This window comes from Fukomys damarensis, unplaced genomic scaffold (genome assembly GCF_012274545.1).
Source record: "Fukomys damarensis isolate Sample0158 unplaced genomic scaffold, DMR_v1.0_HiC HiC_scaffold_24, whole genome shotgun sequence".
In the NCBI taxonomy this organism is placed as follows: Eukaryota; Metazoa; Chordata; class Mammalia; order Rodentia; family Bathyergidae; genus Fukomys; species Fukomys damarensis.
Genome location: NW_022900936.1, coordinates 50,480,163 through 50,505,365, shown reverse-complemented (window position 1 = coordinate 50,505,365; position 25,203 = coordinate 50,480,163). Strand labels below are relative to the sequence as shown.

The 25,203-nt window shown below is 34.2% G+C and overlaps 1 pseudogene; it reads right to left on the bottom strand.

Moving 5' to 3' along the window:
• Positions 1-1,126: 1,126 nt before the first annotated feature.
• LOC104849450 lies at positions 1,127-9,602 on the bottom strand (annotated as a pseudogene).
• Between the last annotated feature and the right edge of the window lie 15,601 nt (positions 9,603-25,203).

Below are 25,203 nucleotides of genomic sequence, written 5' to 3'. Positions count from 1 at the left end.
CTTCAAAATACTTCAGTAAAATACTGCAAAAGAAAATGTTAGTAGAAAGGAAGATAATTGCTACTGGCTGATGTAATCAGACACATGAAGAGCACAAGGATGACTCAGTGTCACCACAAGAACATTCTCATCATTTCTCTCAAGAAAAGATCAACATCAGGGGTTCTCAGCCCTGAATTATATTATTTTTGGCTCCTTTCATTAATCAAACCTAAAATACTTATTGACTTGGTAGTAGTGTAAAAGAAAATGTCTAAACTAGGCAAAATATTAACAAGCTGGAAATTCCTAACATATTGCAACATGTTTGAGTGCCTCCCCAGGGCCTTATCTGGAATTCACACTATTATGATTTGCTTTTATGTTCTTCATTGCTATGCATCCCCTGTTGGTCAACTGACATTTCCTAGTCATTGAAAGGTCTTTCTCCTGCTTCTGCTGAAAGTATGAGAAGAAAACAAACAAGGATTCACCACTCTTTTTGTATTTTATACCAAATAAAAAGACTTGGCTTTTAGAGAGCTGGTTTCTGTTTGCTAACTTTCTACCTAAATATCACATTTTTTATCTTTAAATTTCTCTATAGTAAGTGTCGTGTAGCAGTGAATATTCAGCATTTTAAACAAGGAATTGAATGTTTATCACATAAAGTTAGGGATAGCAATGATATTGTCAGATTTGCCATAGTTGATTTCCTTGTCCTCATAAAAGTTTTTTAAATTTACATTGCTTATTAAAAGGCTCAAACAGACACCCATTCTAAATTACCATGGTAGAAAAAAAAAATCTGTGAGGAAAATGAACTACAACTTGGAAAAATAAGTACAAGGGAATTTGCATTGACAATTCTGTTTTTAAAGTTAAAAAATAATATATTGTATATATAAAACATTGCACAAATATGTCTTAAAATAGAATGAAACTTAGAAAGCTCAGTAAAACTTAGATTGCCAATAAAAAGGACAGGTAAAATAACCTTTCCATCTTTGACCTTTCCTTGCTTTCTCACCCCCAGTCTCAGCCAGTCTGGATGTACTAAAGCAGAAGAGTCTAAAAGCTGTGAGAAAGTGATGGTATATTTAGAATTTCTTCAGGACAATTTTCATCTTGGTAACTTGAATTCTGATCAAGGCCACTGATGAACTTCAAATGTGTTTGGAATCGCCACTTCAAAGACCTCATCTCATCTACCACCCCTTCCTGTATTGGCTTCATCTTGGTAGAGGCTCGCTGGTGTGGGGAGGACGTGTGAGAGGAAGATGTGCTGGAGGAGACCCTCAGAAATGGCTGCAAGCCATCTTCGCTGTCACTGGAGCTTCCTATATTTTGCTCATTTCCAGCATGGAGATCGGTGTGCAGAGACTGAGTTGGTACTCCAGCTTTTTGACTTTTTTATCATTTAAGGTTGGATCATGCAACAAGTAGAGCTTATTTGTAATTTCTTTTCCTATAAGACACCTAAATATTTCATACAGGAAAGCTTTGATTCCAGAAAGTAAATTGATCTTTCTGTTGACCAGCATAAAAATCTGCAGCTATCATCTGCAATAATGGTGACCTGGAGTTTTTCACCTTTGTGCATCTGAGTTGATCTAATTTCAGCAGAATTTATAAAGTCACAAGGGTAAAATATTATGCAGAAAATGTCCTCTATAGGAGACCTTTATCTTCCCTTTAGGAGAATTCTGAGAAGGTCAACTGATGTCTCATCCTCTGCAGTATAAATTTGGCACTTTTTGTTTGTTTGTTTGTTTGTTTTGGGGTACTGGGAATTGAACTCGGGTCCTTGTGCTTGCAAGGCAGGCCACTGAACCACTAAGCTAAATCCCCAGCCCCTGTTTTTTGTTTTTTGAGACAGGATCTCAATATGTAGTTGAGACTGACCTGGAACTCACTAAGTAGCTAAGGCTGGTCTCAAACTCACAGTGATCCTACTGTCTCAGCCTCCCAAGTGTTGGGAATAAAGGCATGCACCACCATAACCAGTTATAAGTTTGGCCCTTTTTCAAGGTCTGAATCATGCAAAAATGTCCAGTTAATCTCCTGAACAAATCTGTAGGCATATGGAGTGGCTCAAGTAATTGCTGATAGATGCCGCTGAGTTCCCATTCAATCTTTACCAGTCTCTTTGTACACAAGATATGAAAGATGCAAAATGTTGACACCCAAGAACACAGAATTCCAGATCATTGCAGCCAAGGCACACAGGTACGGAGTGACCCACACTATAGAAAGGGTACAACGTATAGCCAGCAATCCTCTAAGAAATGTCATATGACAGTGAAGGGCAGTTGGAATAACCAAACCAACTGCAAAACAAGTATTTGCTACATAAAAAATAGATGATATACCTCTTGCCAGTTTTCACAAGTGGTTTCATTGGAAGGCAGGAGCATGATACTCCCTAACTCAGGTGTAAAATATCTCATAGTTGATTCTGCCAATGAGATGGTCTTATATAATTCATGTTGAAAATTCCTGGCTTGTCCTCAGCACAAGCCTGGCTGGCTCTGGACAAAGTTTGGGGCACTGGCGGCAGTGTACAAGGGATGCAGGCACAGTTGGCTTGACTGGCACCTGGCATGAAAGCCTTAGCAGATCAGCCCCTATACAAACTTTTGATCATCTTTACTGACTTCTAAAATCTGTTCTGATGCAGCACATTAATTATATGTGTATACCAACACATTTGGTTTGTTTCATGGCTCTTGAAATATTACTTCTGATAAATACATAAAAGCAGAATATGTGATTTTTTTTCTTATAGTCTAGTAGTGAAACAAGAAATTATCACTGCAATTTTAATTGTTCACAGTTTACAGATTAAATTACATGGTCCATATTCTAGGCATATTCTATACAGTTAAAACTTGATAGGAAATCTTAAAGTCCTTATACAATGAACTCTTAACCTTTAGTAGCTATAAAGAATAGCAAAGTGTTTTTTGAAAACACATACTAAAAGAAACCATTAACATTTTCCTATAGCACCAAAGAAGGTGAGATAACTGTCAAAACTTACTTTCTTTATAGGGAATCTATAAAAATAATTCTCTGTCAGTTTTCAAGGAATGAAGTGAAGTTTGAGAGAAAATATATAAGTTTTTCAAATACCTGAAAGTAATTGAGAAGCATTTTCTTCTCTTGGTTATTATGTATTTAAAAGAGGAATTGATCAAACTAGAAATCATGCAGTAAACAATAACAAAATCTTCTTTATTAGATGAGCTACTACTATTAATTCATCATCTGTTAACTCTAACAGGTATCATTGCACTGACAATCCCACAGATGGCAATGTTCAGACTTCCTTTGCTGTTTAATCTATTGCAGATATGTATATATGAGATATGATTGCTGAACAAAACTTAGGTATCAGTTAATAAAATTCATTTCAATCTCCTCAAGTCTTTGTTGATATCACATTTGATCATTTTTTAAATTAAGTTTTCAGCTGACTTCAAAGAAAGTGAAGATTGATCACTTAACATCATTGTCACCAGTGATTAGGAGTTTCTTTAGAACTGACTCTGGAAAGCATTATGATAAGCTTAATGCAAAAGTTGATATTGCTTTCATATTATGTAATAAAATCAAACCAGGACCTAATTCATGATTGCTTATCAAGATTACTAGAAGCAGGAATGTATGAAAAATTTCTGTGAGAATTATATTCACAAGACTGGAAAATTATTCAGAAAGCAGAATATAAGGAAAAGGAGGATTATTTATGTTCTAAAGAGTGAAAGCAAGAAGGCAAAACAGAATAGAAAAAGAGAATTAGCTATTCAATTTGGTTCTGTGGCCTACTACCAAAGTCTATTTCTCTGGCCAAAATATTTCATCAAATACAGATAATGTCATTTTTGTTTGTTCATCTGTTTTGGTAGTTAGCAAGCAACAGTTCATTTCCAGTGAGAGGATTAAGATCTAATAATGAGTACATCTCAAAGTGTGGTCCTGCAGATTCGTGTTGGTGACAAGCTATATGTTACTTATCAGTGATAGGTCTGTTTTTCAAAAGCCTGTTGGAATTTAGAGCAAACATCCATGGAAATTTGGCAGGATAATTTTGTCTGTTTAATCTGAGAAAAAATTTAGACATTTTGAATTTCTCCTTTTTACATTTCATTTTTCTAGTAATTCACTTTAATTATTTTTAAACTAATAATTGAGAATGGATAAAAAACATAAAAGCATTGACCCTTTACCACAGATGATTTTTACAACATTGGTTTATATTGATATTGGTATGTTCAGAATAATTACAAATTTTGCATTTTCCACAGCTATAGCTAAGAAATAAAAGTTCTTTCTCTTGGAACTTTTCTTTTACATTGGTTCAATTACACTGGAAATAAATGCAGTGAGATTATATTTTATACTGAATTTATACTGCTGGCAATGAGATTTTTATATTAGCCTATGCCTTTTCATTTCCTGGTCACTGGAAATCAAGTTTTTTTGATATGAAGAGTCGACTGAAGTCACATTGAATTATAATGTGATAAACTTGAGATATCACAATCTAGAAATATTTATTAAACCTTAATTCAAAATTTCACAGTAGGTCTATGTTCAGAAAACTTGAAAACCTCACTTGATGCAAAAATAAATCCAATGGACACAATTATTAAGTAATACGAATGCCACCATTAAATGCCAACTTCTGTGCTACAAAAAAGGAATTCAGGAAAAAAGGGACAATGTCCTTCACTTGCATATCCAGGCAACAACCTGCACTTTGCATGAAATAGAGTTAATGGATATAAAGCCCTGTCATATTAGATGCAAAACACATTTTCTGTTTTTAATTTTCAGAGTCTTGATCAGGGCAATTTTTGTAAAAAATGATTAGAATTACATTATTTCAAATGCTGGAAATTTTTATATTAAAGATTTTGTACAGATATGCTGTGAGAATTCATACAGAGGAATAAAGCTGGACATAAAGAGGTCACAGATGTCATTTATTATTATCAGTAACTCCTGATCTCTAATACTAAATTCACAACCACTTCTCTGATTACAGTGCTATGATATAGACACCACTGTAGATTTTTTTTTCTTTTTATTGAGTTTATTGGTACATTTTAGGTAGACAGTACAGTTACATTCATTACAGGGACCTTGTACTTTTACATGACAGGTCTTGGTTCTCATTTGTTTCCCTTGTCCCTGCCCTCCCTTCACCCCCTCTTCCCCTCCCCATTTACAAACATGTTATTTCCATTTTTTCATTTTCTCATATATTTTTTTAATTTTTCCTTGACTCTGGAAGACATTGGCATAGGAAAAGACTTTATGAAAAAATCCTCAGTAGCACAGGAACTAGCAGAAAGAATCAGCAACCGGAATCTCATCTTATTAAAAAGCTTCTGCCACTGCAAAAGAAATCATCAACAGAACTAAGAGACCACCTACAATGTGGGAAAAGATTTTCACCCGCTGCTCCTCAGACAAAGGATCATTATTTAGAATATATAAAGAACTCAAAACAATCAGCCCCCCCAAATATAAAGACCTGATTCAAAAATGGGCATCTGAAATGAACAGACATTTCTCAGACAAAGAAGTAAAAGCAGCAAGTAAATATATGAAAAAATGTTCCACATCACTGGTCAGTAGAGAGATGCAGATGAAAACAACACTGAGATTCCACCTTACCCCACAAAGAATTGCTGCTTTCAGGAAATCAGACAACCACTGTAGATTTCAATGACCTTCTGACTTTGTAACTACCATTTGGCTTGTGACATAGAATACCATAGGGCAATGGTTCCCATTCTTCTTGTGTAAGAAAGAGTAATGATGTCTTAAAATAAAACTACTGATGTAAATGATGACACAAGTAACCTAATCACTTGTTTCCTTCCAGTTAGTTTAACCAAAGTGGAAACTATGAAATACAGCACAAATAGTAATCATTATTTCCTGTTTTTCAGTCTTCCTCAGCTTTCTGGAGGCTGCAAAGTTCTACAGCTTCTAGACTTTCATCTTTTACCTTGCTTTGTAGCTTTGTAACTTAAGCTTGACTTCTTGTTTGACATGGTAGAAATTTTTTTATATATATTCTTTAAAAAAAATTATAGAGTCTACATTTATTTTTAAAAATTTGAATAATGAATAAAATATCAAGGCCCATTTTGTTTTCATTTCTTTCCATGGTAGAGGACATATCTGAGCTTATTTCTCATAGTTAAACCTGGCTCCATAGAGGAGAGTTTCTTATAAAAGCTACCCAAAGTTTGTCCTACAAACACATTTGTAATTAGATCTCTCTGCTTAACAATATCGATTCCAGATGGCTTTTTCTAGAGGAAGCAAGAATTTCCTGTTCAAAGATGATGTGTTAACAGAGTCCTACCTCCTTTAACCTCTCATAAGTGGGAGAACTGTATGATTTGAGCTTCCTGATTGACCAGCTATTGTAAGAAGAGTTCTAGTTTTAGACAAATTCCTTTGTGGAGAACTGTAGTTGGAGCATCTGCTGCTTTAGAGACCTCCGTGAGAACGTGTGCACTGTAAATTTCTTTCAGCAAGCTAGCTGAAAGAAAGTTGTCAGTTTTTTTTTTTTTTGTGTGTGTGTGTGTGTATCTATAGCAGAATATAAATAATATACATGAAGTTTGAGTTTTGAAATCTAGCACACGAAATTCTAAAGGATATTAGGTTAAAGTTGTCAAACACATAAACACTGTAACAGAAAGGAAAGGTGAGGGGAAGATTAAAGTTCTGGTAAAATATCCTTATTTTCTCCTTATTATCTCCTAGCCTATCCACCAGCAGATTTCATTCTGGTAAAAAGCTTGTGAATCTGGGGAAATGAGTGGTTTACTTCTATTGTATACATGGTAAAATAGGGGTTTACCTTGGAGAGTGAGGTGACTGGTTACAGAGGTGAGGTGTGGATGCACTCTGTGGATGCCTGTTCTAGATCTTTTTTCCTGGATACTTGGATGCCGTATATCAGGACAAAAGGAAAGAAGAGCATTCAGAAAAGGACCTTTGAAAAAGACAATAACGAAGAACAACAATATCAGTGACGTCATGTATACTCCTTTCTGCATTCAATTTTGGTGTCTCAAACTTCCAATTGCCTCCTGAAGCCCTTCTCTAAAGACTCAATGTCTTTCATTGTTTATGATCATCTAAATTTGGCCCTTGCAAAAGCAGCCTCCCAGGCTGCTTTAGTGCACCTGGCTTGAGAGGGAAATACAGTGAAAAAGTACAGATGTGAAACAGGAAAGGGAATAGAATAAATAAAAGGTGCAACAATGAATATGAATGGGATTACCCATAGTTGATGCAAAGTTCTGTGTGGAAAAAACCTGAATTAAAACATGACAAATTATATCACTAAGGAAAGAGGAAGCTAGGTTTACACTACTTTGCTTGGACAAAGCAGGCTTGAGGTCAGGATGAAACTTTCATAAATAGAAACAGAAAGCTATGTTGGAAAAGGAAGCCCCAAAGGTAAGGGTCCCAACAGTCTGTGTTAAAATGACTTGCAAGGGAATCAGTGCCAAAGGTTGTTGTGATGACTGTGCAACATAGCACAATAGTGAGGCTTCTTTTTTTCACTTTGTTTGAAGTATGTTTGTGTGTGTGCATATGCATGCATGGGTGTGCACACATGTGATAACTAATTTTGTATGTCTACTTGATTGAGCTGATAGATGCTTAGAGAGCTGCTAAAGCGTTATTTCTGCATGTGTGTGTGGGAAGGTATTTCCAGACGAGATTCACATTTGAATAAGTAGAGGCAGTGGGCATCATCTAATGCCTTGAGCCCTTAAGTGGAACAAAAAAGTGGAGGAAGAGCTAATTTCAACTTCTTGCTTAAAGATGGGATGGAATATCACCCTGGATTTCACCTTCCTTGGAATTTCAGTGTTCCTGGTTCTTGAGTCCTCTGGCTTGGACCTGAATGGGTACTGTCGGCTCCCTCACTCCCAAGCCTTCTGAGCGTATTAGCACACACCACTTTCTAGGGCTCCCAGTATGCACACAGCAGGTAGTGGGGCTTCTTAGCCTTCCCAATTAAGTGAACTACTGATGGATAGTAAATCTTTTTCTGTTTATCTATGTATATTGCATTAAGTGTTTCTCTAGAGAAACTTAATATTGTATGTGCATATTTATGTATAATACAGATTTAAGAATACATAAATATTGGCATCTGTCTGGATGTATTATTTCCTTTAGTCATACTTCATCTTACTACATCTTTTCAGGGCAGATTTCTTACTACACTTAACCTTAGGAAAAAAGCTGAGTGAGAGGGCAGAATTTCTTTTCTTGGTTCACAATTTAGTTTCCAGCAGGTCAAATTTTTAATCCTTGATCTAAAACTAAAAATGTATTAAAAATTATTTATGACCCCAGTAGAAAAATGAAAAAAATTTGCATAAATGGACAATTCTCACAAAAATAAAATGAAACAAATATAAAAAGGATAATTTTAAAAGTAAAAAAATAAAACTTACCAAAAGTTGATTCACTACTGAAGTATTCAATAATTAAAATCAATTCATAGAGTATTTTTGATTGCACAAAAAATATCGGCTAATTTTTAATTTTTAAAACAGAATCAAAATTGTATGTTATATGAATGTCTGAAATTGATTATATTTGAAAGTTGTTTTAATTTTTTATTCCTCCATTACTCTCCCACATTTTCTACATTTCTTATGAGATAATATTTCTATACTTAGAAAAAGGTTTCAAAATCACAATTAGCTATATATTTAATATATATAATTGTGCATCATGTCATTATAATATATACGTTATATTTTCTTGTTTCATGTTCAGTTACTTTCCAAAAAATAACTAAAAACTTTCTTATACATAAATATGTTGCTAACATAAGAAATCATTTTAAAAAGGTCATTTAAACAAATTTTACTTCTGATGACAACTGCTTCTATATTTCTTATGTTGTATTGCCTTATTTTTATAAAGTTTACTTTTACCTTTGCTGTCAAAAACTTGGAACTGCTTGTCATTTTTTCCTGTAGAAATTTATTGTCTTTGATACTGGGTGGTTCTAAAACTTTAAAGTCATTTTGGCACATTTTTAATCAAAGGTAGATATAAAATTATATGCATAGCCTCATGAAACTATAAAATGGTTTTTATTATTTTTTCTCCATGTTACAATGAACTCATTTCATTTAAATGTATTATTATCTTTTCCTTAAACTAAGAAAGATATTAATGTATAATATCTTACTTAAAATGGTGAAAGGCAGGGTACTATAATGTCAAGTGCAGTGAACTTGACTGCCAGGAACTCAGTTTCTCACAAGAGCTTCATTACCTTAAACAGAGTCAGTAAATATATACTACTTATCTATTACTGTAATGCTTTTAATGAGCTAAAAGCAAGGGCTTTCCCTAAGTGCTTCTAATTTCAAGGCCATCTAGGATACAAAGTAAATTTTTCCATAAATTATGTAGGTTACATAGCATGATCACATCAACTTGTAAAAGTTTTGAATTTATGAAATATATAAGTACTTCTATGTTGAGTGGTTATGACCATGAGTGCTCACCACACCCAGAGATTCATTCAGGTAAAAGTGACTGCAGACCATTTTTTTCACACAGGTTTTGATATCATATGTCACCATGGTCTCTCCTGACTGGAGTTGTTGAAACTAGGGCCTACACTATAGAAAGCTATTTTTAGGTGCTGATACAATACCTGCAAAGGTAATGATTAATTGGTCAGCATATTTCTTCTTTTACAACAACTGTGTACTTGAATACACATTTATAGTCTCAGGCATATGCATATCTTTGAAACTGAAAAATACATAAAGGGAAAAAAGAAGATGTGCATGCTAAGAAGCAATAAAACCAGGCTGAAGAGAAGTCATAAGATACAAGGAAAGTATAAACAAACATACAGCAAAGTATGGAGAGAGAAAAGCTAAATGTCCAGAGTTGCTGCATATAATAATAGCTATTTTGGCCATGATAGATTAAGCTTAAAATGAATAAGTGTGTAAGAACTACCCTTGAGAAATTAACAAGACAACTCATATTATCATGAAAAATGTTAGAGAACTATTGCTTGCAATAAAAAAACTAAATGAATTTAACCTCAAAATTGTATAATTATTAAGGATAATAAATGAGCAGAAAATAAACCATGTTTGTATAATGTGGGTAAGGGAACATATAACTACAACTATATTAGAGTTTTGGGCCCCAACAGGATCATGTGTGCAGGGGGTTGTTTTTGTTGTTGTTGTTGTTGTTGTTGTTGTTATAGACGATTAAATCATGGCTTAATTCATTGTAGGAGTTGAGGACTGGTTGGAGAAAAAAGAGTACTAGGGATGGGCCTTTGGGGAGTGTTTCCTATCTTCTCTCTGGCTCTGGTTCACTCTCCCTGCTTCCTGATCACCATGATGTGAGCAGTTTCTCTATCATGCCATTCTGCTCAGATGTTTTTTTTCTAGGAGCCAGTATACCATGGACTGAAACTTCTGTAACTGTAAGTCAAATTAAAGTTATCCTTACTTGTTTACCTCAGGTATTTTTCACAGTTGTAAAAATATTACTAACACAATCTAATTTTACTTCATTTAAACAAGTACCTAAATGAAAATTGTGAAAAAATTTACTTTCCTGCTAATATTCAAGTAGAGGACTGCACTTTTTCATAAAATTGAGGTTGAATATTTAGAAATCTATAAGGTAGTTTTGACCTTTGATTTTTGTCAACATCCTTAATTCTCATTATAGGAAAATCAAGTTCTAATATCTCTCTATTGATAGTTTTATTTCTTTGATGGATTACTTTTGTGGTAAAGAAATACTGACAATGAGAGAAGCATCAAGTAGATTATGTTTCCTAATTTTAAACCCTTGCAATAAAAAGCATTACAGTAGTATTAGTATTGACTTGTCTCAAAAAGTTTGAAACATATTTTCACATGTTTAGATACATACACATATACATGAATTCAATTTGAGGTCCTAAGGCAGAAGGCAACATAAGCCATCATATAACAATGATTACTTTTTTTTAAGAAGATGATATGTAGTAAAATGTATGTTATGGTGGTCTTTGTTTTCAAGATGGCTTTAATAGTGTAGGAATGATTTTATTTTATTCATTTCTCTTCTCAAATATTATGAAATATAAGATATCTCTCACTTAAAATTAAGAAATGAGCACTCTGAAATCACTGACAAAAATTAAATGAATGAACTAGGAGTAAAGTCACCTGATATATAATTTTTCTTCTTCCTTTTTCTTTCTTTTTTTCTCATTGAGTTTTTTGGTACATTTTAGGGATACAGTGCAGTTACATTCATTATTGGGATCTTGTACCTTTACATAACAGGTCTTGGTCCTCATTTTTTCCCCTTGTCCCTGCCCTCCCTTCAGCCCCTCCTCCCCTCCCCTTTACAAACACTTCATTTCCATTTTTTCATTTTCTCATATTTTTTTCTTTTCCCTTATTACCTTTCCCCTACCTCTTTTCTTTTCTTCTCTTCTTCTTTCTGCCTCCCTTCTTCCCACCTTCCTTTCTTTTTTCCTTCCTTTGTTCCTTTTATCCTTCTTATATTTATGCGTATAATTTTTCCTATTCTACGTGAAAATTATTTTTGCTGCATAAAAAGTGAAAGTAGACAGCTTATTTCTCTAATTATATCAATTTATTACATTTTAATGAAAAATAACATTTTATGGAAGAGAAATTAATTTAATATGACAAAAATATTTTTCTGTTATTAGGAAAATGTCTTTAGGTTGACCTCTCTGAAGTGTTATTTCTAATTCTGTCTCACAATCATATATGAAACAGACTGTGATCTATCCCACATTTTAGTACAATTATCTCTCAGAAACTAAAACTAAGATAATGGAACTATTGAATTGATAATACACACCAGATGTATTTTTCAATAATATTTTATTTTATCTATTTGTTCATGCTCTAACAAATATAATCTTTTTCTTTCTCCAAGTTCACAGATAGAGGCTAAGTAGTTTTTACCAGTGGATAATTATGGATAGTCTCTGGCCACAGGAGTATCCACTACAATACAATGTTTTTCTGTAAGTCAGAGAAATAAATGTATGGAGGAATTCCAATAGATAAGTATTTCAGGCCTTCTGTGTGAACTTAAAATCAAATAAAAGCAATTTAGAACTTCAGTGATTGCATTGTTTGGGACATGAGAAAAGCAAATTGGGATTTTTTTCATTTTTGTCAAAACCACTTGAAGAAGTGGTGTTTGAGGACGTGGTGTATGAATCATTTGGAGAAGTTAGTGAGTTATCAGATATAAAATCTTCATTATTCATTTAACTACAATTAATAAATTCTATAAATCACTGGCTGGATATTCTAAGCCAGTGTCTTTATTTTACATTATTAATTTTAGGCCAATCCACTTGACATAGTTTTTCTGCCATTCAGTCAAATAAGAGATCTTGAACTGATAGAATTTTTAAATGTAAGGAAAACACACTCATCCTATACTTCATCTTAAATCAAAGTAGGTACTTTTGTTTATGTCTTCAGAAGAAAACAACCATCATATTTTTTACAAGAACATTGTGAAGTCAAATATTTTTTAATTTGTTTCTGTAAGTAAATTAGTTTGGACAAACACATTGCCTCCAAAGAATTTTTTGAGTTTTATTTGCTTGTTTGATATGCCTTTAAATGACTACTTATCGAACAATGAGAATATTCAAATAAATGCCAGGTACTGAAGATTTTGATATCTTCTTTTTGCCTCTGGTTCCTACCTAAAACATGATATTTTGAGGAAGAACACACAGCTGACTTAAAACTGATCTTAAGAATAGACTGAAAGCTTGTAAATAAATAAAGAAGGGCATGTGCCATAATAGGTGATGCATTTCTCATTTTCCTGCCTTCTGTATAACTTTTTCTTTCTCAATATTGCTCTGAGATTTGCTATACTCAATAATTTATCAATATTAGGTAAATGTATAGTCAAATGCCCAGATGTATTGAATCTGCCATCTTGGAATAGATGGAACAAAATATTTAGAAGTTGGTATTTAGCATTGTCAAAGGTTAGTTCTTTAAATAATATTTAAGTCATTATTGAGCACCTTTTACATGCCAAGCACTATAAATATTAGAGAGGTAGTGGTGAGAAAAAACAGAGTGTCTGTCTTTTGTATATTTCATTAATCTAGAAGTAATGACAAATGTAAGATAATTATACCAATAAATGTGAAACTAGTGGAGCAAATGAAGTAGAGGAGACAAATGAGGTGTTATGAAAGTCTATGAAGGTAAATTTAATCTATTCTGGAATATTGGGAAGCTGTCAATGAGAAATATGTACTGGGTTGAAATTAAACAAAAAGGAGAGAGAACTAGATAAAGAAAGAAGGTATCATGGGGGGGGTGGCTAGATCGATGGTGAGAAAAAAAACACAATAAAAGCAAAGAGATGGAAAGATGAACCATGTGACTGGAGAACAAAAATGAAGAAAGAGTCTGGAGTGAGGGACGATTAGAGAAGTAGTGGAGCCAACGTTGTACTTTGCAGATTCACAAGACAAGTTCTATTTTTTTCCTAAAAGCATGGAAAGGTTTTTTTTTTTTTTGCCAGAGATGTGTCTAATTTATTTATTTTTATTTTTTAAGTGAGTATATAGGTACATTTAGGGATACAGTACAGTTACATTCATTATTGGGATCTTGTACCTCTGCATGACAAGTATTGGTTCTCAGTTTTCCCCTTGTCCCTGCCCTCCCTTCACCCCTTCCTCCCTCCCCATTTATGCTTTATTTCCATCTTTTCATTTTCTCACCTTTTTTTTCTTTTCCCTTATTACCCTTCCCCTACCCATCCCAGCTTCCCTACACCTTTAGCCCTTTTCTTCCCTGTGGCGGTCCGGCCGTCACAACACGAACGTACCTGAGTTTGGGAGTGAGGATTGAGAAAGGACAGCACACTCAATAGTGTGGAGACAAGAGGTCCCATTTATTACACAGAAACAGCTCCTTTTAAAGGCAAGCCAACAGGAAACATCAAGCAATATTAGGGAGGAGATCAAAGGTCAAATTTAACAAAGTCCTTGAGCCGGGCGTGGTGATGCACGCCCGTAATCCCATAAAACTAGTCTGGATTACAGTGAGCTCCAGGTCAACACCAGTAATCCCATAAACCCAGCCTGGATAATCCCATATGCCCAGCCTGGATTACACAGTGAGCTCCAGGTCAATCTCATCTGTATAGCTGAGACCCTCATCTCAGAAAAGCCAAATAGAGTCATAGATTGTGTCAATGCCTCAATGGTAGAAGAAGTTACTTTTCCAATGTCAAATGCCAGCGGGCTCCCACACTTCCCATTTCACAATGTCAGTTATCTCATTAGGATCTTATGTAGTATTACAGTTTATTCACAACAGAGAAACTATCTGGTATCTTTCCAAAAGTACTAAAAGAATCATATCACAGTGATGTATGAGCACCCATATTTATAGCAGCACAGTTTGTAATAGCTAAAACTTGGAAATAGCCCATTTGCCCATCAGTTGGAAACTGGATAAAGAAGATGTGGTTTTTCTATAAAATGGAATATTACTCAGCCATAAAGAATGAGAAATTAGATTCATTCATAGGAGAATGGATAAATATTGAGGATATACTCTTAAGTGAAAAAAATAGCTCACACATGTGTAAATACCGAGATGTGTCTTATTTAAATACACAGTAAGAAAAGATCACTCTGTTAAAACATCAAAACTACATCAAAGAGAATTTAGACTGGTCAAAGATACACTGGTTAAGGAGCAATGGGGCATGAGCAAGTAACTAATTACAAAAGCTTGTGCTGTGGAAGGTGGTGTTGAAAATGTAAAGCATAACTGCAAAAGCCACCAATCGAGTGAAGAGACAACCTACACTGTGGGGAAAAAAAATTTACCAGCTGCTCCTCACACAAAGTACTATTATCTAGAATACATAAAGAACTCAAAAAATCAGGACACCCCAAATATAAACATAGAATTCATAAATGGGTATCTGAAATTAACAGACATCTCTCAGACAAACAAGTAAAAGCAGCAAATAATCATATGAAAAAATGTTCAACATCACTCATATTTGAGAGATGCAGATGAAAACAACACTGAGATTCCATCTCATTCCAGAAAGAATGGCTGCTATCAAGAAATCAACCAATAACAAATGCTGGTGGGGCTGTGGTGAAAGAGGAACCCTGTTCCACTGCTGGTGGGAGTGCAGACTGGTGCAATCAGTGTACACATTATTATGGAGATACCTCAGAGAACTAGGATTGGAAGTTCCATTTGACCCAGTTATCCCTCTGCTGGGTATTTTCCCCCAAAAATTAAAAGACTCACACCACAGTGACATATGTGCACCCATGTTTATAGCCTCACAGTTTATAATAGCTAAAACTTGGAAACAGCTCAATTGCCCATCAACTGGAGACTGGATAAAGAAGATGTGGTTTTTCTGTTGTTTTGTTTTTGTTTTTGTTTATAAAATGGAGTACTACTAAGCCATAAAGAACAAGAAACTAGAGACATTTATAGCTAAGAGGTTGCACATTGAGGAATATTCTTAAGTGAAAGTAATAGAACACACATGTATAAATACCATATAGTTTATCTGCTATGATAAAAGTGTAAATAAGGGTCAAAATGTATGATTGATGTTATATAAGGAAGAAAAATTCTAAAGGTGTTGGGCAAATAGCAGGGGTAGGGGAATGGTAAAAAGGGAAGAGAAAAACATAAGAGAAAAGGAAAACTATGGAACAGTCTTTGTAAATAGGAAAGGATGGAGGGGGGAAGGGAGGCTAGGGGAATGGGGAAAAAATAAGAACCAAGATATGTCATGTAAAGGTACAAGATCACAGTGATGAATATAACTGTATTGTATATCTCAAATGTACCAATCAAATATTTATATAAAAGAAGAAAACATAAAGCATAGATTTTTAAAAAGGCAGTAATTGACGTAACCTGCCAGTGAGTTGGATAAGAAACCTGAGGGAAAGGAGCCTGTTGGTATTCTCACTACTGGCTTCCTGGCTTCGCATTATAGCGATGGACAGTGGTACTGATCATTGGTGGAAGGAACGCTGGCATAGGAACAAGTTTAATGGAAGATCTGAAGTTCAGTTTGGAATACACTGAATTTGAAGCGGCTTAATGAGATATTCAAAAGACTATTTCAGCAGATATAAGATATGTGGATGTAGCTTAGAGAAGCACTCCTTAGTGGAAATGTATGTATGAACTCAATGTGAATAGGTATAATTGAACCTTCGAGGTAAAGGAAACTACTTGAGAGTGAACAGTAAGAAGAGGAGCAAATGTGACCTTAGAAGATACACAAATATGCACATTTACCACAGAAATGAAGAGAGGGAGAATTTAGGCAAGGAATTCCCCCTCCCTCCTTTGCTCCTTTCTTTCTTTCCTGTCTTATATTTCTCTTTTCTGTGACTTCTTTTTTCTTTCTTTGTTTCTATCATTATTGTCTCATTTTTCCCAAATCTTATTTACTTGAAAAATGGGTGCAATATCTTTTTATGATTCTTAACAGGTAAATGACTTTAAAATGAGAAGTCATTTTCCCCATACATTACACGTAGAAGCTTAGAAAGTGGTAGAAACAGTGATGCTGCTGCTCTTGCTGCTATGGTAGAAATGGTAACAATGGTAGTGAGTGGCATAATTTTAAGGGTGGCTATTTCTACTAACATGATAATTATACATTAAAATAACATAAATGCTGGTTAATTGCTACTCTTTGAAATAAAATCCTTCTGAAATTTTCACACATTTCATTGATTTTTTTTTTAACCAGAGGAACCAAAGATAAGTTAACCTTTTCTTAATAATTCAGTGTCATCATTTAAACACCAGTTCTTCTTAATGGGCTCTCATATTTTAAAGGTCATTCAGAAGTGTAAACCCTAACATAATTAGAGCCAAATCCTTGCACTGATTGACAGCTGTATCTATTGGTATATTGTTCAATCATGACTGTCTCAAGACTTTGCTTTTAATTTCCTTGAAATCAGATAATCAACTTTATTAGAACTGTGAGTCAAGAAAGTGTAAAGTGCAACATAATGGGTCCTGAGCAAAGGGTATATTTAAAAATATCTATTGGGGTAGATCAGTGATTTTAATTGCTTCCTTCTTGTTTGGTTTTTATCTTTCAGATGGCTGAGAATGTCAGATGGTGTGGGTGTGAGTGCATCTGTGTGTGAATTTACAATTATACATAGAACAATTCTCCTCATGTGGAATTGTATGTAGATGGATTATGACATGTGGTTATACATTTATTGTAAGTCATTTCTTTTATTACTTTTTAATATTTGTGGTAGGCTTCAAATCAACTATCCAAATGCATCATTTTAGCTGCAAAATTATGAAACATTTATTAGAACAATGTATGTATAGAATGTTCTGCTATTGTGTATACCTTTCTCAGGAAAGCAAAATAAATTATATTCAGTTCAGAGAAGTATAAATATACAATGTTCAGGGAAGTATTATTTCCATAGGAGGGTCCTATCCAATATTTACAGCAAATTTATAATACAACTCTATTTGTGAAAGGTTAAAATTATGGGACTATGGAGATATGCATGTTTCTGGTATGCAGAAAGAAATGCAGGAAAGTTTGTTCACCAAAATTTAAATAGTTGTTATCACATAGTGGTAGCAATTCAATTACTCTATACTGGTTTCAATATGATTATTGTTATATTTATTCAAATTATTTCAGATAAATGTACATTACTTATCTTATATCAGCAGCAAAATTAAGCAATAAAGCAAAAAACTTAGGAAAAAAGGGAAAATCTTAAAGATTTTAGTGAACCAGAATTGATCTCTAGGAATCAATAATAAAATATACTTTACTTCTAGTTTATGATTTAAAGAACATCACTTATCTTAGGAACTTATTTTTGTTTTAATTCCTTTCAAAGTAAATCATGCAGATCATTTCAAATAAAATAACTCATAAGAAGAATAGAAATTAATATGCTGTTCTTCCACTCTCATAACAAAAAGAAAACACTTTAACTCTTGTTTTTACTCCCGATTATTTCCATTTATCTCAATAAAATGTTTATATCATGCTATCTTATTTATCATATAGTAATATACTGACTTCTTCCTACAGCAGAAAGAACCATGGTTCACTTTAATTATCTCACTTTTTGTCTTCAGTCTATTTATCAGATTTATTCTATTTGTTCTTTTTGTATATTTAAGTACCATGTCTATATCTTTATTTCTTATTATATAAACTTTGCTCACATTACAAGATGAAATTATGAACTCTTACCTACACTTTCTTCTCTATTTCCCATATTGAAGTTCTTACTTTTACAATGTTTTCTTTGTTTAGTTTTTTCTTATCCTTGTTTGCATTTTTTAATTTATAAAAAACAAAATTTCATAACAATGTAAATGAATAAAAATAGTTATTACACTGTGTCATTATTTTCAAAGAAGTTATCTGGAGTATAAGACATAAAACAAAGATTTTTGCAAAAAAGAAACAAACATAATAACACAAAACTTTCTTTTAGTAAACTAAGATAAACCAGTAGTATAAATTAAACAAGTTAGCTAACCAATCTTACTAAGAAAGGAAAAAAAAAGACACAAACTAATACAATTAGAAATGAAAAAGCGAAGTCACTGTGGATACTATTGGAATCCAGAAAATTTTGCAATGTCAGTTTGATAAATTTAAATACTTTTATAGATCTGTACCCACTTTTTGTGATGACTCTATAAGTGACTCTCAAAGATAGAAATCAATGAAAATATTAAAATTATTGTATCTATGTATTGCTTATCTAGTGCTTATGTCAAACTACTGCAAAATTAATGGCTTAAAGCAACACACGTTTTTAGTGCATAATTTCTGTAAATCGGGAATCTGAGCTTAGCTTAACTGTGTCTTCTGATTTTGAGTCACTTATGTTGTTGTAATCATAGCATGGGCCAGGGATGTAGTTAACTTACATGCCATCTTCATGGTCTTGGAGAATTAATATTGCTAACATGGTCATAGTACCAAAGGTGATCTACAGCTTTAATTCTCATGAAAATATCAGTAACAGTCATAATAGCAACTTTGAAATTCACATTGAACCATAAAAGACTCTGAATAGCCAAAGCAAATATTATGGTTTATACTTGAAATGTCCCCTAAAAGTCTCATCAGTTTGAAGGTGGTTTTATCATGAGTGTGATATATTTATAAGTTGATTCACCCATTGATTAGTTCAGTGTCTAAATGTGCCATTAGGATTTGGGGCCTGATTGGAGGTAAGTCACTGGGAGCATTTCCTAAAATATAATCTTGCCTCCGGCTCTTAGTTCTTTCTCTGCTTCTTGGCTCTCATGGAATGAGCAACTATAAACCAGGCCCTTTTACCATGTTATTTCTGCCTTAGAGCAAGCCAACTTGGAATGGAACCCACAGAACTATGAATTCCTTTCCTTCAAATTGTGCATGTTTGGTACTTGTTGATGGGAAAGTGACAAATACTGAAAATTGGTTCCAGGAATGACTATACCTGTCCACATGGTTCAGAAGTCTTTGCATCTTAGTTGCTAGAGGAATTTGGAAAGTATAAAAAAGCGGGATAGTGGATCAGAGCTTGATGAATGATTCTAGCCAGACCTCAGAAAAAAACAGAATGATAATAAGAATGTGAATAGTAAAGGTCAGACTAAGGAAGTTTCTGTTGGAAAGGACCCCTTTCACAATTGGACTAAATACTATGTGTGTAATATTCTGGCAGAAAATAATTATTATTTTTTTGTCTATATCCTGAGACTTCATAGGAGAGTAAGATTAAGAACAGTGGATTGATCTGGTGAAGGAAATTTCAAGGCAGCCTAAAGTTCAGACTGTGACATGGGTACTGCTAGCTGTTTTTAACTAGATCTATAGAAAGAATCAGGACCAAAACAGCAGATGTGAAAACTTTGTAGTTTCACTAGAGAGAAAGAGTCTGAAAAGTTTTGGTTGTGACAGGATAGTTGAAAACATTAGCATTAAAAAGAAGCCAAGTACTTTGCATCAGGGTAATAGGAATGATAGCTTTACAGCATTTTATGAATCTTCAAGACTTTCACCCATGATAGGCTCAAGGGTTCAAGAGTATAAAATTTTTGTTTGAGAGGAAAGCCCCTGGATCCTCTGCTTCAGAAGGGTGATAGAGGGAATTGGCTCCCTGGGATTCATTTCACTATGCTCAGCTATCCAGACACTTGGACATCACTGCAATCATGGTTCAAGGAGGTTTAGCTACTGTTTCAACTGGATACAGACCATGAAGAATGCAAGAGTTATTAAATCATGGATGTTTCCATTCAGATTTCAAAAAGAGGCAATTTGCCCTTGAGAGAGCAATGAGTGCTGCTGTGAGAGTAAAGCCAGAAGTACAGTGGAGATTCCAACAAATTGGAGATTCCAGGATATGGAATGTCTGCTGAAGAACTCATAAGTAGTATTACATCATATTAAAAACTTCTGCACAGTGGGGAAACAATTAACAGAGGGTAGAGATGATCTACAGAATGGGAGAAAATCTTCACCAGCTATTTATCTGACAGAGGATGCATATCTAGAATGTGCAAAGAATTACAAACCTTTTAAAACAAAAAGAAATCCTAAAAATAGGTGAGTTATATAAATAAATATTCCTCAAAAAAAGTGCAAATAGCCAGTAAGTATATCTTTAGCCAACAGGACAATGCAGTTCAAAACTATATTGAGTTGGGCCAGAGATTTAGCTCTGTGATTCCACCACCTGCCTTGCAAGCACAAGGACCCAAGTCTAATCCCCAGTACCAAAAAAAAAAAAAAGAGAGAGAGAGAAATAAAGAAAGAAATTAACTCAAAACTATATTGAGATTCCATCTCTACACAAGCAGAATTATTATGGAAAAAAGAAGGAAAGAGGAAGGAAGGAAGGAAGAGGAAGAGAGACAGAGTCTAGGGATGAGTGGGATGTAGCTCAGTAACTCAGTAGAAAACCACCTGACTACCATGTGCAGTGTTCTGGGTTCATTCCCCAGTACCAAGAATAAATGTTGGCAAAAATGCAGAAAAACAGAACCCTATATACTATTAGTAGCAATATAAATTAGTAGATCAACTGTTGAAAACTATGAAGTTTCTTCAAATAACTAAAAATAGAACTATCATATGATTCACCTATATCACTTTCAGGTGTATACTCAAAGGAATCAAAGTCAGCATACTAGAGAGATTTCTGCACACCTATGTTTATTGCAGCACTATTGATAATTGCCAAGTTATGAAATCAGCCTGGTGGACTGTAAGTGGATTAATGGAGAAAGAAAATATGATAGATACACACACACACATACACACACATACATACACATTGGAGTATTACTGAAACACATTGAAGAATGAAATCCTGTTATTTGCAGAAAAATGAATGGAACTAGAGAAAATCACACTAAACTAAATAGACCAGACGCAGAAAAGAGGGACTATTAGAGAATATAAAGGGGATTTGGGAGACAGAACTGGGAGAAAGGGGCAGGATAAGTGGGATGAGTAACAGTACAGTTACATTCATTGTTGGAATCTTCTACCTCTACATGACAGGTCTTGAATCTCATTTTTTCCCCTTGTCCTTGCCCTCCCTTCACCCCTTCATCCCCTCCCCATCTATAAGCACTTTATTTCCATCTTTTCATTACCTCACATTTTTTACTTTTCCCTTATTGCCCTCCCCCTACCCATCCCACCTTCCCTACACCTTTAGCCCTTTTCTTCCCATTTCACAATGTCAGTAATCTCATTGGGATCTTATGTATTACTGCAGTTTATTCACACCAGATAAATTATTTGGTATTTACACATGTGTGACTTACTTATTTCACTTAGGAATATATCTTCAATTTGTATCCATTTTCCTATGAATGAATCTATTTCCTCTTTCTTTATGGCTGAGTAATATTCCATTTTAGAGAAAATCCACATCTTCTTTATCCAGTTTCCAACTGATGGGCAAATGGGATACTTCCAAGGTTTAGCTATTACAAAATGTGTCACTATAAACATGGGTGTGCATGCATCACTGTGATATGATTCTTTTAGTACTTTTGGAAAGATATGCAGCAGAGGGATGGCTGGGTCAAATGGAACCTCCAGTCCAAGCTCTTTGAGGTATCTCCATATTGACTTCCACAGTGGTTGCACCAGTCTGCACTCCCACCAAAAATGGGGAAAGGTTTCTTTCTCCCCACAACCCTGCCAACATTTGTTGTTGTGTGATTTCTTGATAGCAGCCATTCTTTGTGGGGTGAAGTGGAATCTCAGTGTTGTTTTCATCTGCATCTATCTAATGACCAGTGATGTGGAACAATTTTTCATGTATTTACTTGCTGCTTTTACTTCTTTGAGAAATGTCTGTTCATTTTGGATGTTCATTTTTGAATTGGGTCTTTATATTTGGGGAGGCTGATTGTTTTTGAGTTCTTTATATATTCTAGATAATAGTCCTTTTTCTGAGGAGCAGTTGGTAAATATTTTTTCCCACATTGTAGGTTGTCTCTTAGTTCTGTTGTGGTTTCTTTTGCAGTACAGAAGATTTTTAATAAGATGAGATCCCAGTTGTTGATTCTTTCTGCTACTTCCCGTGCTACTGAGGATTTGTTCATAAAGTCTTTTCCTATGCCAATATCTTCCAGAGTTCTGCCTAATTTAACTTCCAGTAAGTTTGGTGTTTCTGTTTTAATATTTAGATCTTTAATCCACTTTGATTTTAATTTAGTGCATGGTGAAAGATAAGGGTCCAGTTTTAATCTGTGGCAGGTTGAAATCCAGTTTTTCCAACACCATTTATTAAAGAGGCTATCTTTCCTCCAATGAGGACGGTCAGCTCCTTTGTCAAAGATGAGGTAGCTGAGTACATCTGGAGTTGTTTTTGTGTCTTCTAATCTGTTGCACTGATCCTCAGGCTTTTTTTTTCCAGTGCCATGCTGTTTTTATCACAGTGGCTTTGTAGTATAGTTTCAAATTGGGAATTGTTATACCCGCTTCCACGTGTCTGTTGCCTAAGATGGATTTGCTATTCTAGGTCTCCTATGGTTCCAAATGAATTTTTGGATTCTTTTTTCTAGTTCTGTGAAATATAGTGTTGGAATTTCAGTTGGCATTGCATTGAATCTGTATAGCAGTTTTGGTAGTATGGCCATTTTCACTATGCTGATTCTACCTACCCAGGAGCAGGGGATGTCTTTCCATTTTTTTATATCCTCTTCAATTTCTTTTTTCAGAATGCTATAATTTTCAGTGTAGAGATCTTTTGCTTCTTTTGTTAGATTGATTCCTATATACTTCATTTTTTTGGTTGCTATTGTGAAGGGTATTGTTTCCCTAATTTCTCTCTCAGAGAGTCTGTTATTTGTGTACAAGAAGGCTATTGATTTCTGGGTGTTCACCTTGTATCCAGCTACTCTACTGAATCTTTCAGTTAAGTCTAGAAGTGTTTTGGTGGAGTCTTTTGGGTCTTCAGTGTAGAGTATCATATCATCAGCAAAAAATGACAGTTTAACTTCTTCCTTTCCTGTCTTTATTGCTTTAATTTATTTCTATTGTCTAATTGCTGTGGATAATATTTCCAGAATTATATCAAAGAGGAGTGTTGATAGTGGGCATCCCTGTCTTGTTCCTGATTTTAACGTGAAGGTTTTCAGGTTTTGGCCATTTAATATGATGTTGGCTCTTGGTTTTTCATAGATAGCCTTTATTAAGTTGAGATATAGACCATCTATTCCAGTTTTTTGCATAATTTTATCATGAATGGGTGTGGAATTTGGTCAAATGCTTTTTCTGCATCTATTGAGAGGATCATATGGTTTTTGTCCTTGACTTTATTAATATAATGTATTACATTTATTGAATTATGTATGTTGAACCACCCTTGCATCCCTGGAATAAATCCAACTTAGTCAGTATGTATGATCTTGATAATCCTCTGTATTCTGTTTGTTAGTATCTTATTAAGGATTTTTGCATCTATATTCATTAAGGAGATTGCCCTGTAGTTCTCTTTTTTAGTTGCATCTTTCCCTGCTTTGGGAATCAAAGTGATACTTTCTTCCAGGAATGAATTTGGAAGTATAGCTTCCCTTTCAATTTCATTGAAAAGTTTGAAGAGTAATGGCAGTAGTTCTTCTCTAAATGTCTTGTAACATTCAGCATTAAATCCATCAGGGCCTGGGCTTTTCTTTGTTGGTAAATTTTAATTACATTTTCAATTTCACTGACTGTAATTGGGGTTTTTAAAATGTTTTTATCTTCTTTGTTCAACTTTGGTAATTCATAAGTATCAAAATCTGTCCATTTCTTCTGTGTTTTCCATTTTATTGGAGTACAGGTTCTCAAAGTAGGTATTAATGATCCTCTCGATTTCTTTTGGATCTGTTGTTACTGTGCCTTTTTCATTCCTGATTGCATGGATCTGAGCCTTTTATTTCCTTTTTGTGATAAAATTATCTAAGGGTTTGTCAATTTTATTTATTCTTTCAAAAAACCAGTTCTTTGTTTCATTTACTTTTTGTTTCCATCACATTTGATTTCTTCTCGGATCTTGATAATTTCCTCTCTTGTTTGAGCTTTGGGTTTTTCTTGCTCTTATTTTTCTAGGAGTCTAAGTTTCATGATTAGGTTGTTTATTTGAGCCCACTCTGTTTTCCTAGTGTGGGCATTCAATGTTATGAATTTTCCCCATAGAACTGCTTTCATTGTGTCCCTAAGATTCCTGTATGTTGTATTGTCATTTTCATTCATTTGTAAAAAACTGTCTAATTTCTTCTTTAATTTCCTCTGTAATCCATTGATTGTTTTATGAGTGTTGTTCAGTTTTCATGTCCTTGTGAAGTTCCTACAGTTTCTTGTGATATTGATCTCCAGTTTGATTGCATGATGATCTAATAATATACATGGGATGACTTCAATGCTTTTGCATTTATTCAGACCTGTTCTGTGAGCCAATATGTAGTCTATCTTGGAGAATGATCCATGTGTAGCTCAAAAGAATGTATATTCTGATTTCGTGGGGTGGAATACTCTGTAGACATCTATTAAGTCCATGTGTTCCAAAGCTTGGTTGAGTTCTAT